The sequence below is a fragment of the Choristoneura fumiferana genome, chromosome 11 (genome assembly GCF_025370935.1).
Source record: "Choristoneura fumiferana chromosome 11, NRCan_CFum_1, whole genome shotgun sequence".
NCBI lineage: Eukaryota > Metazoa > Arthropoda > Insecta > Lepidoptera > Tortricidae > Choristoneura > Choristoneura fumiferana.
Window position 1 is genome coordinate 3,453,550 of NC_133482.1, and position 17,203 is coordinate 3,470,752.

At 37.0% G+C, this 17,203-nt stretch overlaps 1 long non-coding RNA gene across 1 annotated transcript in view; it reads right to left on the reverse strand.

Annotated features, from left to right (window-relative positions):
- Nucleotides 1-11,467: 11,467 nt before the first annotated feature.
- The window catches only part of LOC141432309 (uncharacterized), a 44,331-nt gene continuing 38,595 nt past the window's right edge, over nucleotides 11,468-17,203 (reverse strand). Inside the window, exon 2 of the long non-coding RNA XR_012451812.1 lies at nucleotides 11,468-11,627. This is a non-coding gene — a long non-coding RNA (uncharacterized lncRNA). The remainder of the gene's footprint in view (nucleotides 11,628-17,203) is intronic.

Below are 17,203 nucleotides of genomic sequence, written 5' to 3' on the forward strand. Positions count from 1 at the left end.
AATGAGTACCGACTGTTAAACTTTAAATAGCTAACTTGACGGAGTTTTAGAAAATAGACTACAAACTTTCGCATTTATTTTATTAGTAGGAGTGAGATAACACCCCTCTTTTTCCGTCGGTGGTTAAAAACTATCATAAACTATCTTCCTCATACCAAATACTCTATCAAATCAAACCCCAATAAACGTCTACTACATAATTTCAATTTCCATGCTTAAATTCTGGTGTAAAAAGCAAAAAGTTGTTCATTTTAAAAAAGGTAGTAAACAAAAAACATTAACGCCATTGCTATCGCCACATCGATCAATTACATTCGGAATAAGAGCGTTTCTTATCAATAATGGATCAATCACGGTAGCGCGGTTGGCGAGAATTGGTTGGTTCAAGTTAAATAATTTATTGAATCAGGCGTTACTTTGCGGAGGTCCATATCAAAAAGTTCAAGAAGCAACTGATCTAAGTAGCAAGTGGTCTAAGAAGCAACTCTGGTCTTAATCTGTTTTTGTCGAAAACTTGAAAAAATATAAGTTAGGTTAGGTTAGAGTTATGTCAACGCGCGAAGCACCTCACCCACGCGGAATAGGAGCTCCGCGGAGCGGAGCTCCGTCGACTTTGATTCAAAGAATTTTAGACCACTTGATACTTAGACCAGTTGCTTCTTTGACCACTTGCTGCTTAGACCAATTGTTATTTGCTACGCAGACCAGCTGATTTTTAGACGAAATGATACTAACCCATCCTTATCAACATTAATTTGAATGAAGGCGCGGATTTTTTAAAAGTTAGTGAAATTCACCATGTAATTTTGGGAATTTCCATGGCAATTTCGGATGGTTATAAATTTGAATGAAATAGTGAACAGAATATTATCATTATTAGATAAACTTGAACCATATCTTTGTAATACAAGTACTGACTCCCAACTTCATACTGCACATTAGCAAGTTAGTGTTGCAGGTTTTAATAAAGAATAGCGTAAAATACTCGACGGCGCTGTTAAGCCAATATGCAAGTAACCCTAACAATGCAAAAGTTATTATACTAAGTGCACTGAACGTCTTTATTGATACTAAAATACAATGCAGAGTCATTGTCGGCCTAGGTTTGTGATGGCTAAGCATCTGAAGCGATGGCAAGCTATGAAATAATAGGAGTTTGAATAGGTAATTAAGTTCACAAGTTAAGATTTTTTTTTAATCTCTTTGTATTTTTTATTTCAATTCCAAATTTTTTACGGTCATCCCGTAAAACCTAAATTGAAAATACAAACTGAAATATAGATGCACAGAAAAACCAGAAAAATAAGACCAGCACTGGGAATCGAACCTAGGTCCAGCAGCAGCAGTGGTGTAGCGGTATAGCACGTGGCACGGAATGCCGAGGACCTAGGTTCGATTCGCAGTGCTGGTCTTATTTTTCTGGTTTTTCTGTGCATCTATATTTCAGTTTGTATTTTCAATTTAAGTTCACAAGCTTCAATATTTGCAATTATCATCATCATCAGCAGACAGAAGTCAACTGCTGGACATAGGCTTTTTCCAAACAGCGCCATTGCGCCTTGTCCTCGGCTCGGTGGATCTAGAATCATCCAGATTCTAGCATTTCGCAGATCGTCACTCCAGTTGGCCGTAGGGCGTCTTACACAACGTTTGCAGAGACGCGGTTTCTACTCAAGAACTCGTTTACTCCACCGGTGGTCTGTTTTTTGGCAAAATATGACCACCCCACTGCCACTTCAACTTGCTAATTCTCTGTGCTAGGTATGTATGTATGTATGTAAACTCTTTATTGTACAAAATAAGTAAACAAACACAGATGACAAACAATGAAATACATGTACAAAGGTGAACTTATCCCTTTAAGGGATCTCTACCAGTCAACCTTTGAGTGAATGAGAGGAGCATTCAGTCAGGGACAGACAAAAAGTGAGTTTAGAGTTTAAAAATAGATAGTGGAAGCTACAATACATTGCTTTAAATAATATAATACACAAATCTATAAATGAATCCTAACATAAAAATACACCTACTATATATAAATATAGGTCGATGACCATTTGCAATTTCATATTTTAAAAGCTTTTATTTAACTTGCAATGTATAATGTATGTATCCACTCTAGTCTTAGTTACTTCTAGCCGGATTGACCTGAAATTTAGCTACTTAGAGGTAGTCGAACCAGGATCGCCTCTGCAGAGCGAAACTCCTAAACGGTTAATGGCATCGCCTTGAAATTTGGTACGGAAATGTAGTTCGAATGACAATGCAAGTACAGTTAACAAAAAGTACAGTCAGCGTAAAAGCTTGTATTGTTTTTACCAAATAACTTATTTAATGTGGTTTCTTATTCTAAACTGATGCATTGGGCTTAATACGTAGTAACACAATAAAAAGTGTCTTTATTCTTCGTAAACAATTGAAGTTATCCTGTTTTGCTTATTTGTTGCTTGTATGTAATTTTCAGATATAAATACGACATACTTTTAACTGAAAAAACATGTGGAAATCTAATTTAAAGCTTAATTTATTGATGCTAGTAACTGCGCATAGCATCGCCTGCGCTTAACAAATACTTAAGCAGTAGCTTAAACCCATTTCCTCGCAGCGTGGGGTCAAATGGACACGCATAAGTTAAAATAAAGTTCAACTTGTAAAATAAGGTTTTATCTTAAGGTTAAATATGCAAATCTGACCTCGCATCCACTGTAGCTTATAAGATAACTTGACTTGAGTAATAAAAATATTATGTTGCCGGGAAAGGGTAAAATGTTGTATTTATTAGCTTTAAGTTAAGTGCGATAAAATGGTACTCAGAATAGTAAATTAATGTGTGAGTGTGTAACTTAAATTAATAAAAAGTTAATGGCCCTAATTAGTTTTATATCAAAACACTAAAACAAGTAAGTAGGTGCGTAGGTGCCCCTGGTGTTGCAGGTGTTTATGGGCGGTGGTGATCTCTTACCATCAAGAGACCCACTTGCTCGTTTGCCATCCAGTTGAATAAAAAAAAAGTAGGTGCGTATTAAAATTAAATGTATGTTAAAGTGACGAGTTGGAATTACTGAAAGGGTTCCGAACATATTTCAAAAGCAAGCCAAAACTAAGTTTATTTTTAATAATGTTTCTTGAAAAAAAAAACTGCTTATATAAGTTATTTTCCGATTGTTTCCTTTAGGTATTTGTATTGAGAGGCTTGACTTATTACTTACGAAATTTCATAATCCTACAATATTATAAATGTGTAAGTGAAAGAGGATGTAGGTTCATCTGTGCGTTTGTTACTGCTTCATGCTAAAACGGCTTGACAGATTTGGATAAAATTTTATATGTAGATAGTTATATGTGGATATGGAATAACATATTGGCTACTTTGTATTCCGCTATTCCTTCGAAGAAAAGCATTCTAAACAGGAATAAGGAAGTGATCTTATGAAGATTCCAACTAGGTAGTAGGTACGCAGGACCCAACGGAGTTGAAAATAGCTTCAAAGGCCAATTCAAACCATCAGCAGTATAAAGCACTATCGTGATACACGTAATCGTTCACAAAGTCCGATCAATCGTTTTGGTCGAGCGGACGCCGCAGCATCCATGGCTGGATGTTTCATTGTTTTTATTTAAAATAAATATCCACTGATAAAATTCTGCATATTGTTTTAAAACCGGAGACCATGTCTTATAGTCCCATATAGGTGTGTTTAGTGTTTTTTGTCCCCACGATAAAAGCATGTCTAGTGCGGGTACAAAAATGTTTTCATCACCGGTAGCCCGGTGCTCTGTACTTCAATAAATGTAATATATGCCTGTTTATATGCATAGTCGATGGCTTGTTAACTACCTGACTCAAAGATGTCAAAGAATTTACTGAATCAGGCGTTACTTTGCGGTCCTTATTTGAATTAAAATTAATCAATTTGCTCGCCTTCGCCCTTAAAGTTGCGGGAGAGTAAAGTAAGTAATTGTTTTTAGTTTAAAGATGTCAATAATAAAAACATTCATCATCCCAGCCTATATACGTCCCACTGCTGGGCACAGGCCTCCTCTCAGAACAAGAGGGCTTGGGCCATAGTTCCCACGCGGGCCCAGTGCGGATTGGGAACTTCGCACGCACCATTGAATGGCTTCGCAGGTTCGTGCAGGTTTCCTCACGATGTTTTCCTTCACCGCAAAGCTCGTGGTAAATTTAAAAATGTAGTTCCGCACATGAATTTCGTTAAACTCAGAGGTGCGAGCCGGGTTTGAACCCACCCTCTGCTTGAGAGGCGATAGGTCAAACAACTAGGCCACCACGACTTCATAAAAAATCGAATCTTCGAATAAAAACATTATAATAGAAATATTTTCATCGCGATTCTCTAGTTAATTTGTAGTCACGTCTTGAGGCAATACAATTTAAAATTGAATCAAGTAAGTATTTTATACCACAATTAAATATAAGTAACACAGTCAAATTAACCTTGCTTGTAGAGATGTTGCGAACTAGCTGAAATCCGCGACTTCGTCTGCAATTATCGCACGTTCTCAGGAACAACTTTTTTTTTCGGGATAAGAGGTATAAAGATATTCTAAATATGAATTACTTATATGTATGCAATATTTCATGATAATCGGTTCAATAGTAAAGATTTGAAAGCGGAAAACAAACTAACCAACTCTCTTTCACATAGAATTCGTTGTAGAATACCTTTCTATTATCTTCAAAATTGTATATCAATCAAGTACTCGTAAGATAATAAATAATGACGCGTGACGTGTAGAAACTACTTGTGGAAAGTTGATATCTAAATAATTGTCAAGAAAACAATAAGTCTATCGCATTACGAGCAATAAAGAACTTCCCATGGTTATTTGCTATTTAGAGCAACGTAAGTAATGACTAGAATGCGTGCACCACACCAAATGTTTTGTTGTTAAACGAGCGAGGTAAATCTTGGTAAAAAAAAATAAGTCGCGCTGACAACGATGGAGAAACGCCTAAGTTTGTGGGTTTCTATTAAAGACTTAAAAAGTCGAAATAATACAGAGTTTTTCACTATTTATCGGTGTAGTTTTTTTTTGATTGAGGAGTTTCGTCTTAGGTATCTAAGTAAGTCTATAATTATAATTTGTGCCATGCCCGATTTTAGAATTCTAAAATCTTAATTATAGGCGAAAGGCGTCAAAGGGACCTAATATGAGAGTAAGCAGCAACAATATACATTTCCAACCAGGGATGTAACGGATGTGATTTTATTGGAACCAGAATCGGAATCGGAACCGAAAACGGAACCAGAACCAGAATCGGAGACTGAGTGATAGGTGGACGAGATGTTAAGGGTATATATTCTACTAAACCTGATACTTTACTGCGTAACGTTTCTGACACTCGCGATCACAATCAAATGATATTTTTCGCATACAAAAACTGTCATTAAATGACAGTTTGACTGTGATCGCGAGTGTCAGAAACATTAAATAGTTAGCCCTCTGTACGTTTTTGATGTACGCTGCTCATGTCCAGTCGCCGCGCTAAGCATTGACATCCGATATAACTTCCGTTTCAAAAGTAACGGAACCGGAACCGAAACGGATGTTTAATATCAAACGGAAGTTCCGACTTAACGGAAACGGAATCGGAGCTCCGTAACATCCCTGTTTCCAATTACTAACTTCGGACACCAGCTCGGCGTTATGGTAGAAAAAGGAAACCACCACACTTTTTCCCAAGAAATTCATCATGAAGGTTCACTATATACACTGATCCTTAACCCACAACCATGATCACTTTGTTAAGAATGAAGCGACTTAGGAGAGAGAGAACAGTCACCAGCACCAATATCTGACACAACAAGCGTGCATAAATATCTGATACGACTCTATTTCTAGGGCCGGAAGGACGTGTCAGATATTTTTGCACGCTCCGCTGTGGCAGATATTAATGCTGGTGACTGTACATAATGAAATGACAGTTACTCAGTTCTAACGATCATCCTTTAAAACTGGACTTAATTGAAAACGATTATTAAGTAGGCAAGCGCAAGTACTAACGTTAACAGAGTCGAAACTGCTTTCATCTCAAAATTATTTTAAAAACCCATTTCCAAAACCACTTGAGTAACCAATTTACTTCCCAGCTACCTGAGCCAGAACTAAAACTACACAACAATGGTTTGCCCAATTATAATCAAATTTCCTTGCTATTTGAATAAACTGGTCATTACTTGAGTCGTCACAATAGGATTAGAGCCATTGAATCGTGCACAATGAAAGGGTCGGATGCGGTAACCTTTATGGATGACATAATTTAATAACATGGTACAATATATGTTGTTCTAAGAATAATAAAGCAAAGAGCATCGTAAATGGGTCAAGTTAAATTAGGGATGCATTTAACTTTTTTGTAACTGATCCAACAGCAGGTCTCTCAACTGGGCATCAACTTGGGAAAGAATAGGGTCAGATCCATGAAAGAGATTGGACGGAAGTTCATAGACCTAGTGAAGGATAGCATAGAGTGGTGGTCATAGTTAAGTTTGTTAATTTGTATGTGTTTTTGCTGTGTAGAGGTAGAAGAGCTGCATGAACACACATTCGTTGCATAGACGTAGCTATTTTTATTTCTTACGTTTTTATAATAAAATGCCAAAAAATATTACAAATGAAACGGATACAAAGTTCAGATCTATTGTCAAGAAGACATTTATATCCAATGCGTATTATAAAGTTAATGATTAGATCATGGACAGGGATAAGTTTGGAAATAATTCCGATCCGCATTAGCGATCCCTCCAAATAGCGAACCTACTGTGTTAAAAATAATATTAAATACTTGTGATGTATAGATATCATTTAATAATATTGTAAATCTGTTTAAAAAAATATACCTCGTTGAGTTTCTTGCCGGATTCTTCTGAATAGAGGTATTTCCGAACCGGTGGTAGATTTTTTTGACATTCATAAGTGCTTGTTATAGCCTAAATTGAATAAAGATATTTTAACTTTGGCTTTGACTTTGAGGCACTAGAATTGGCAGAGTTCTGTAATAGCTTGGCCCAATCCTTATTTCTAAAGTACGTAAAAACAGTATTGCTATTCGGCCGTCCTGATGGCTTTGATAAGAAATGGTGGAATTGAAAGAAAATGACGGCGATAAGTAAAGGGTTGGACTTTTATGATATCTTTCAATAGGAGCAAAGAGGGCGGTGGGAAATTGTGTTACGAATTCCCTAGCTTTAGGAGAAAACGATGAAGCAGCTGAGTTTGTAGAGGGTTACTTAGGTAAATGTTTAGACCTGTGTGGCTTAGAGTGGGTATCATAGAAGAAGCAGTATCAATCGTTTTATTTTGCTCCCATTTTGATATTATTTTTGATATCACATATTCATAGTAACTATTTGTTGTTTTACTATTTTAACTATTTTCTATTGTAGTATTGGTTTTTCCCTAGGTATTTTTTAATCGTGAATTTGTTGTTACAGTCCTAGTTCAGTTTGCTAGACTATTGCATCTTTAACACCTCAAATCGAACCACTGATAGAAATCTAGGAGAAATCACATTCCTCAATACATTCAGGTCAGGGAAGCATGAAGCCCAATATTCAATTACGTTGTTAGACCGATATCTGCCCTGTGGCCGTATAGCCTCTCAAAATCATCCTAACTAAAAGAGCACGACCCAAAACGTACCCTGAGGCACACCGCATAAAATCAAAGTTGGGTTGTGAGATTCCGTGCCTTTTATTAGATAACCTAACACGACGTTCCCTATTACTTAGGCTAAGTGATTGTCTTAGTTGGGTATGAGTGGTATTACCGCGATTGAGATGTGGTTATAGTGTGATTAATGACCTTTATATGACTTCTATGTGACTATTATTAATATGGATCGGGAATGATGAAGCCTCGTATTAATCTCGGCATAATTGGATAAGCTGATGTTAATTAAACTATAGAAATATAATATGTATTAGGCAATATTATTAACCAGCAGTTAGGTAGTTTCTGCCTATGAAATTATTACTGACTAGATGTTACCGGTGATTTCGCTCGCAAATAATTCAATTATCAATATTAACCGGGAAATATGTATTTTCTCAGGATAAAAAGTACCCTATGGTTTTTTCAGTATTTTCAGATTCTTGGTCGTAACTCAAGAATCTTTCTCCCTCAACGGTTACCTGTTCTTCTAGCTATACCTTATGTGGCCCACCCATTGTCACTTCAACTTGCTTATTCTTCGAGCTTAATTGTCGGTGACAGTTCATCGATGAACTTCCTAAGTTAACAACTCACAAAACTATTTTCGGAAATAATACACCAGATATTTTTATACAACCATTACTCTAAAGCCGTATAAACACCACACCCACACAATAAAACATCATAAATCAAACGAAAATTACGCGCCATTGCTCTATAAAGGTCCGATAGTCCGTGAGTCGTCTAACGGTCCTATAGCAAATATTCAGGCATTTGCATATGAATGGTGCAGCTAAAAAAGCACCTCAGGTGGCGTGTCCGGGTCGGATATAGGTTCTAGCGGAGCTTCCGGAAACGAGGGGGTGCAAGATGTAAACTTTTGAGAAGAGATTTTTACTGATTTTGGAAGTGTCGCTGAATAGCAACGCAGTAACTTCGACTAAGTAATTTATATAAAAGAAACAGTCGAGTATGTGTAGTATAGTGTAGTTGCGTCTCCTAAGGTTGTAAAAAAATATAAAAACTATTTCTTAGACGCGCTAGTTCTGCAGCGACCGCAATCAGGGTTATGTAAAGATAAATTTTTGCTCGGTTTGTTTTGCTTTCCAGCTCTCGTATCTTAGCTATGTAGTTTAACGTTTACCTGCGATAACTCGATCTCAAAAGAGCCATTATGTCAGCTGTAGAACGTCCACTGTTGGACATAGGCATCCCTTATATACCGCCAGTTGCTTCGGCTAGAAGGCGTCTGCATCCACGATTGTGACTGGTTATATAATTAAACGAGCCAATCACAAGCAAGACCGTAACGTCAAACGGATCTCTCGATACTAACGCCATCTAGTGATATTTCACCTGTCAATAAACCCTTATTTGATCGCATCGTTTACAGTTGTAGTGAATAATGTTTTGGACCGTATTTTGTCGGAAAAGTTCGTATTTGTCTTGCTTTTTCAACTAGCTTACTGAAGTTTACTAAAGCTAATTGAGAAAGATGTAAAAACGTCATTTAACACGCTGACCACGCTCGCTGTGTCTCCACAGCCTTAAAACGCTAGTACCTTTTCGATTGTACCACTTCTTTACCACGGACATGCGAAGCACGTCGTCTTCCGGAACGGGCGCGACTGCGCTGATTTCGCCGTCTTTTACCCAATGATAGATAGACTCGATTCTTTTATTAGCGGCACGGCTAAGCGATCCCTTTGTGGACCTTTGGAATTGTATTGAAGTGGAATTGATTTGGTAGAGTCACTTTAGATTACACGTGAGAGGGCAGTGACTCTAGAAATCCACCAGTACATGGTAAATAATTTAGATAGATATTTACTGATATGACTGTATTCATTACTGATTATACCTTAACGAGTTTATATATGTCGACACCCTAGTTCACACCCATACTAATTACATTTTGACCAATTTTGCAGGAGAGTATTTTTATGTTTGCATATGAATTATCATAAAAATGGTGAAAAAATAATTACAAATTATGTATTAATATCTTAGAATAGATATTTGTGTTTTTATATTTCAAATATTAATTAAACAATTATAAGGGTACATATTAAAATATAACTCATGACCATGCAATAAATATTTTGAATTTGAATTTGGTCTTGAAGTAACCCGCAGACTTCTAGCTAAGTGCCAGGACCTAATTAATTTAGCAAACAATTTGGCCCCTAACTGTGCTGGTTTTATGTAAGATATATTATAGCTATGTACGGAGAGCAAGGGGAAATTAGGACAGGTTCTTACGACATTATAAATGAAGACCACGGTCAACTCACGGAATATAAATTCATTGTCAGACTTAAGCACTATTTACTATCAAAGTATAATCATATCATAAAGTGTTATATTAAAATACGAGCGAGTAAAGTAACGTATTTGATGCTTGAGTTAATCTAGAGCCTAGCAGTATTTACCCACAGATATTGACGGTGCTTACTTATAAACAATTTAAAAGGAAACCCCTCAGTAATCCGGCCTCCAGTGCCATTTCATATCGGACTGCCACCCACTGGTTTCATAAATAATCAAAGATTAGTCAATGCTGGGATCAAAAGGCGTGGAATGGGCACAGACGTTCATAATGTTCCCGGGTAGTAAGTAGGTGAATCCATTATGAGCACAGATTAGGGAGATTTGAAGAGCTTTTTGACACTTGCAAGAAAAGTATAAAGAGGAAGAAAGAAAGAAAACAATTATTTCTAACTCCATGAAAAAATAAAACATGAATAAAATAAAAATAAAACCGGCCGAGAGATGAGATGTTCCATAACCATTACGAAAATATTAAGTAATATTTTTCTAAGTATTTCGTATTTTATGCGAAATATTCCAAGTCTAGGTATATTTTATACCTTAGACTGCTATTTACTCTTAAACTACTAATAATTCTCAAGAAAACTTAACCGTTATAGTTTTGCTTGTAAGTTTGATATACTTACTACCATCCTGATTGTTTTCAAATTTTCCACCCACTGGGGACGCTTAGATTTTAGTGAAAATTTGCACTTTGAAGTTGAATATTTTGCAAAAAATCACTGAATTGAAAAATCGTTTTAGAAACCCCCAAATGGTTTTAAAAGACCTATCCAACGATACTCCACACTACAAGGTTGGAAGAGAAAAAAAATCACCCCCACTTTACGTCTATGGGATGTCCTCTAAAAATTTTTTTTTTTTTTATTGTACCATTTTGTCGGCATAGTTTACATATATATTCGTGCAAAACTACAGCTTTGTAGCATCGATAGTCCCTGAGCAAAGCCGCGGACGGACAGACAGACAGACATGGCGAATCTATAAGGGTTCCGTTTATTCCATTTTGGCTACGGAACCCTAAAAACAGGAAACTGCTGGTTTTGCAAACGGCGTTATTTTTTAATTTAGGTTATAACAGACACTAATACATCGATTCTGCTCTTGATCCTGAACGAACTGAGTATTTAAATTTTTTTTACTCCCTAAAAATAGAAATATAAATTGTTTACTTCTTTGAGTATCGTAGCTACCATAATACCTGTACTGTGCTGTGCAACATACATAATATTCTGCCAGATCTAGCGTAGAAACATTAATGTATCACAAAAAAAAACCGAATAAAATTGTACCCTTGTAGGAAGATTTATTTGTTGCTGTTTATCTCACTACCTTTATTTATTTTGGACGTATATTATATGTACGATATAATTATGTATGTATTCGTAGATGTATTGCTGTTACGTTTAAATTTTCTTATCTACTTTTGATGCACCACCTGTTGTAAACTAGTCCTTCCTTCTTTCTGTAAAAAAGGTTGCCTGGAAGAGATCGCTCTTAAGCGATAAGGCCGCCTATTGCTCACCTTGTAATATTTTTTTCTGTGTATCTGTTTTCTGTATCGCTTACTATGTCTGGTGTACAATAAAGAGTCTTTGTATTGTATTGTATTGTAAGATCTGTCACAAAACGTGTTTCCTACTCTGTACCGACCCTACGTCACTTAAGGCGCAACGCAAATAGCCTTGTTAATGTGTTTACCAGTTTTACATTTAAAACGCACCGCTCGAGTCAACGGTCTAAGGGGGTATCTCACGCGCACTATATTTCCAGAAGTTTACGTAAACAATGACAAAATGGTGCTTATTATTAATTTATTATCCAAAACATAAGCTATTCTCAGTCCGGACCCTTATGTTCCAATTCTATTTAGTCGTTCATACTATAAAGACCACACTAAGTAACTGAGGAACTAAGGTCATCGACATAGCTCATAGAATTAGCAAGTTGAAGTAGCACTGGTCATATCTATCGAAGAACCGACAGCCGCTGGAGTAAACGAGTTCTTGAGTGGAGACCGCGTCTTGGCAAACGTAGTGTAGTTCGCGAGATGATCACCTTTTACATTTGCGTACTCGTACTTACGTATTTTTTTGTTTTAGGTATAGTTGTAAATTAGTAGTATATAACGGTATTACTATATTTATAAATCAACAAATAATTACAAGATACAATAATACGATAGGCAACAAAATTAATAAAACAACATAAATATACCTAACTATAAAAAGAAAACACCATCTAAGAGGCCCTCCTGCGGCATAGACCCCAACACACTGGCGGCATTACCTCTCTGTACAGTTAAGAAATTCGCTGGGAGAGGTAAGCGCCAGCTCTGGGGTCTCCTGAGGTCTCTATCAGCCGGGACGATAAGGCTCCCATGAAGGCCTTCATGTCAGCCGACCAGGGACCCATAGTCTCCACTGCGAGCGCCGAAAACTCATAGTCCTTTAAAAGAGAAGAGTATTTGCGGCGCTTAGTATATAATTGTAGTGTAATAGTTTAAAGCAGGGACACATGAAAAAATAATAGATACCTACCTACCTACCTATTAACAATATAGTCATAGTATCATGTGTAAGGTAAACATGAGTAGTATGTGCACAGTTGCCAACACCACTCCGGCGAATTTATAAATAATATGTTTAAATTTAGCATTATAATCTTGTTAGTCTAGATACAGACTTAAGACAATAATTATAAGTTAACTTTCGTACTAAAATTATTTGCCGGTAGGTAATTAATCTAAAATAGACATCGACAACCCTAAGCGTCCGCACGGAGTAGGCAGATAAGTCTCCTAAAGGGTCAGAGTGTGCATACTTCTCCTCTTTTACTACGTCAGTAGTCTATGCGGGAGTCAGGTACGATCGCTTTACCCCATTCTGCCACCGCTGCCTGCGTGTGCTTCAGGTGCAGAGGGGTGATATTAGCCAGCACGGAGAGCCAGGGACTTTGAGTTCCCGTGATTATGCCCATAACCCGGTTCAGCTGAACTTCGACCTTGTCGGTGTGAGCAGTCCGATACCACACCGGGGCACAGTACTCGGCGGTGGAGTTGGAGTACACCAGGACCAGGGTGGAAATCCGCAAGACATCAGCGCGAGCATAATTAAAGTAATTTGGGTAGTTCCACTGAACTTCATCGTCATTTAAGGTATGGGGGTTTATTGTCTTTTTTATATAAGAGAGGGTAAATCGCCGCCCATGGACACCTGTCAACACGAGGGGTATCACAGTTGCGTTGCCGGCCCTTTGAGAGACTGTTAGACTTGTTTTTTAAAGTTCCCCGAGTTTTACCGCTCCGGAAACACTGTCCTGTGAAGGTGGTTCCATACTTTAGTCGTGCGTGGAAAAGTTTCGGTTAAAGCGGATGGTGCTAGATTGCCTAAGTGATTAACGTGGTGAGGATGAAATGACTGACGCCTGCGCGAAGTACGGTCTCTGGTCTAACTCTTCACAATTCACTGAAGAACAGAAAATATTATCAAGTGATATTTAAATATTATGAAGTTAACACCTTCCCATATAAAACTACAAGTAGTGCAGATACGCGGTAATTAAATAGGTATAGCAGTTTCGCTGATTTGCACTATCCCATGACATTATGGCTACGTAACTCCACGCAATGACGGTTGATTCAACTTTTTAGTAGAACAATTATACTGAAGAGAATTCTTTAACACCTTAATTACCAAGAGCATCGTTTCCGAGTACCAGTTGACAGTTAACCGGGTACAATTTATTTGGCCGCGTCCTCATTTATTGCTACTATAAGATAAATCAAGGTGTTCCGCCGCGGCGACGTTAACGCTCGGTTGACACGTCGTTCCTATAGGGCCGCCGCACGCGCACGTTTGCTGCTACTAATTTAGTTTGTAATTAAGAAGTAGTCGCCAGATAACCCAGTGTTTAGAGACCCTGACTATGAAGCTCCTAGGATCCCCAGTTGAGGCAGTTAAAGATATTCGTTAAAAATCCACTTGTGACTTGAAAAAGATCGTTCTAAGTCAACGGACGTTAGAGTAGCATATTCTAGTACTCGTTCAAATTGTTGAGAAGTTGCCATGCTATCTGTCTTATTTCAATGAAGTCCGGATTTCTATTGAGTACCTACTTTTTCCAATTTATCTTCAATGGTCTCAGTGGCAAAAATTGTTAAAAAAATTCTAATCTCATCTATTAATTGAAACTGTAATTTTGTGATCGATTCAACAATAAATTTATAATTATCTTTTATAAAACTAAGCTCGTTTGGCATATTTACGTCCAATAATGCAGTTTGAGCGTTTAATATTGCATAATCAAATGATTTTAAAAACACATTTTTGTATTCATAATGATTGGCTAAATGATTTAAAACACTCTCCTGTAGAATAGAAATAGAAATAGAAATAGTAGAAATAGAAATAGAAATTGGGAACTTCGCACGCACCATTGAATTGCTTCGCAATAGCGAAATTGCAGGTCCCAGCTCAGATAGTTTTTCCGTGTAGGCAAAGTGTCGTGGTAATGTTACATGCTCTGTAATTCCTAGGAGCTTACTTAATTTCATATTAATTATTTCCCATGGTATGCATAAAGCATTTTTACCCACGATCCCTGCTGATATTTAAATGAATGATAATGAGTATAAATATGACTAAATTTTTAATTTTAATATCGACTTAATAGTTTTCTATCATCTTACCGTGCCATGAAAAATCCGAACCCTGGTCTAGCAATAGTGACAGCAGGGTAACGTCTATTGGAAATTAGCGTGTCGAGCACTCCTACGTTTACCTTATCATAGAAAATTTAAATCAGCGCTGCATCCACAGATAAATACGACCGATAAATCGCAAATCCGTCTGGTTGTAATCGGCCTTAATGCACTCACGTCTGAAATAAACTAGACACAGTTCCAAGTTCCTTAGCTCATGATAGGGTTATTATTCCCGGACACTTCAACGTATTTATTTCCGTACGAGAAATTAAAATAAAAGACACAGTGTCGTCATGTCGTCCCTTTTACACTAAGAAGAAACAAAAGAGATGGAAAGGTGGTACTATAATGTAGAAGGTGTTTGTTTTCCTCAATGGGTATAGTAAAATATACTGTTTTAGTAGCCGTTTATGGTGTAGATTATTAGAAGGAATTTTAACACGAGCTTTGGTTGCAATGTGAATGGTATTTTAATTCGATAAAGTTTAGCTTTCATTGAATTGGTTTCCTAAAATAATTATACTTTTCGTTTCATAATGTATTTCTTTTATGAACTGCACAAATGATCATGAAGTGGGTAAAAAATCGGCAAATATAATCGATCTATATATTATATAGGTATCTATCTAGTACCTTGAAACGAGTAATTCTTGTAGGTATATACCTACATAATCAGAATTTCGGAAACGGCTCCAACAATTTTGATGAAATTTTGTAGGTAAGGGTTTTTAGGGATGAAAAATCGATCTAGCTTGGGAAAACGCTTGGTACCAAGTTTCAGCTCGAGCGGAGCTCGGTCGTCTAGATACTATTCCCTTAAACGAGCAACTTTTGTTTATTTAAGTATGTCGAGAATCTCTCTCTCTGTCTAATGTGTAAGCTCTACATTTTGCAAGACATTACGAAAAATTCTTATGTTATTTTAAACTTGCCGTTACCCGCGACTCCGTCCGCTTAGAATTCGTTTATCGCTATCCCGTGGGAACTGTGCAATTTTCTGGGATAAAACTATCCTATGTCCTTCTCCGGGACTCACTTCTCCGGAATCTGTATACCGAATTTCATCTAAATCGGTTCAACAGTTTAGACGTGATGAGGTAACAAACAAACAAACAGACTTACAAACTTTCGCATTTATAATATTAGTGGGAAGTGGGATGCAGCATTTGCCGCAAGCAGAGGCTGTGACTGGGTTCTATCGAGTATCATGTACGAACTTATCTAGGTGGGCATTTTTATCTACCGTTGTACTCTGAGTTTATCTCTCCGATTTCAACAAAATTTGGAAGGTAGACTCAGTCCATGATTCCGAGCTGGAAAAACAGGGTATTTAAATGTGTCCCCAAAAATAAATAAATATTGTAATTTTCGTAACAAAACGGACACATCATATCATATTTTGGGGACACATCTGGAGGCCCTGCGTTTTTTTCCAGCTCGTAATCATGGACTGAGTGTACTGTTAGAAACCTCTACGGTGCTGTGCGATGACATCTAATTGAACTTTGTATTTTTATAGCGTTCTGATCACTCTAAAATGAATAGTGAATCGTAAACATTGGTTTTCCTCTGTATTAAGATTTTCTTGTGGTTTTTATCATCTACCTTCCAAATTTTGTTGAAATCGGAGAGATAAACTCAGGGTACAACGGTAGATAGAAAAGCCCAGGTATAGCTTTAAATACTAACACTAATGAATGGAAAGGATAAACACGTAGCTATAACCGCCTACGCCTGCGCAGCCGGTTTGATAATTAAGCGCAAATGTCTTGGATAAAAGATGTCATTGTGTCCGCTAGAAGTGATATAGTGGAGCAATATGTAATCATTATGATGCAATAAAATATTTGCAATATTGCTAGTGGTTTTTAATGTTTTGTAGTCCTGCAGGAAACTTTAATCGTTTTTAAATAATTTATTTAATCAGACGTTACAACAACAATAACTTTGCTCACCCGCGCCCTTATGATAGTTAAAATTACGTTTATGCAAGATAAGCGTAGACACATATGCCTAAAATCTGATACCATGGTGTAAGGTTGTGTTGCTCTGAAGTCTCTGGTTGAGTTCGAAACGCGTCAGTGTAGTGTGGTGGTGGTGATAGATGGGTTTGTATGATTTGTGTGTGTACTTACAGTGTGGAGGTGAAGGAACTGCATGAACACGCATGTCTTGCATAAACGTAGCTATCATAAGGTCGCGGGTGAGCAAAGTTACTGTTTTAATTCACTATTATCAATTCGCTATGTCCGTCCGTCCGCGACTTAGCTCAGAGACTATTAGATAGGTTCGTTTGTAAATATTAGGCTTCCAAGTCCCCCCCCCTTCCCTCCCCCTTTACATTCTAAACAGTAAACTACAAAAATAAAAAAAATATATGATATATGAAAAATATATGATATCGAATAATAATATCGATAAGTATCGATTTAAAAGGGAGCGATCTGGGTGATATTTGTAAATAAAGATTACGAGTATTATGCTTAAAAT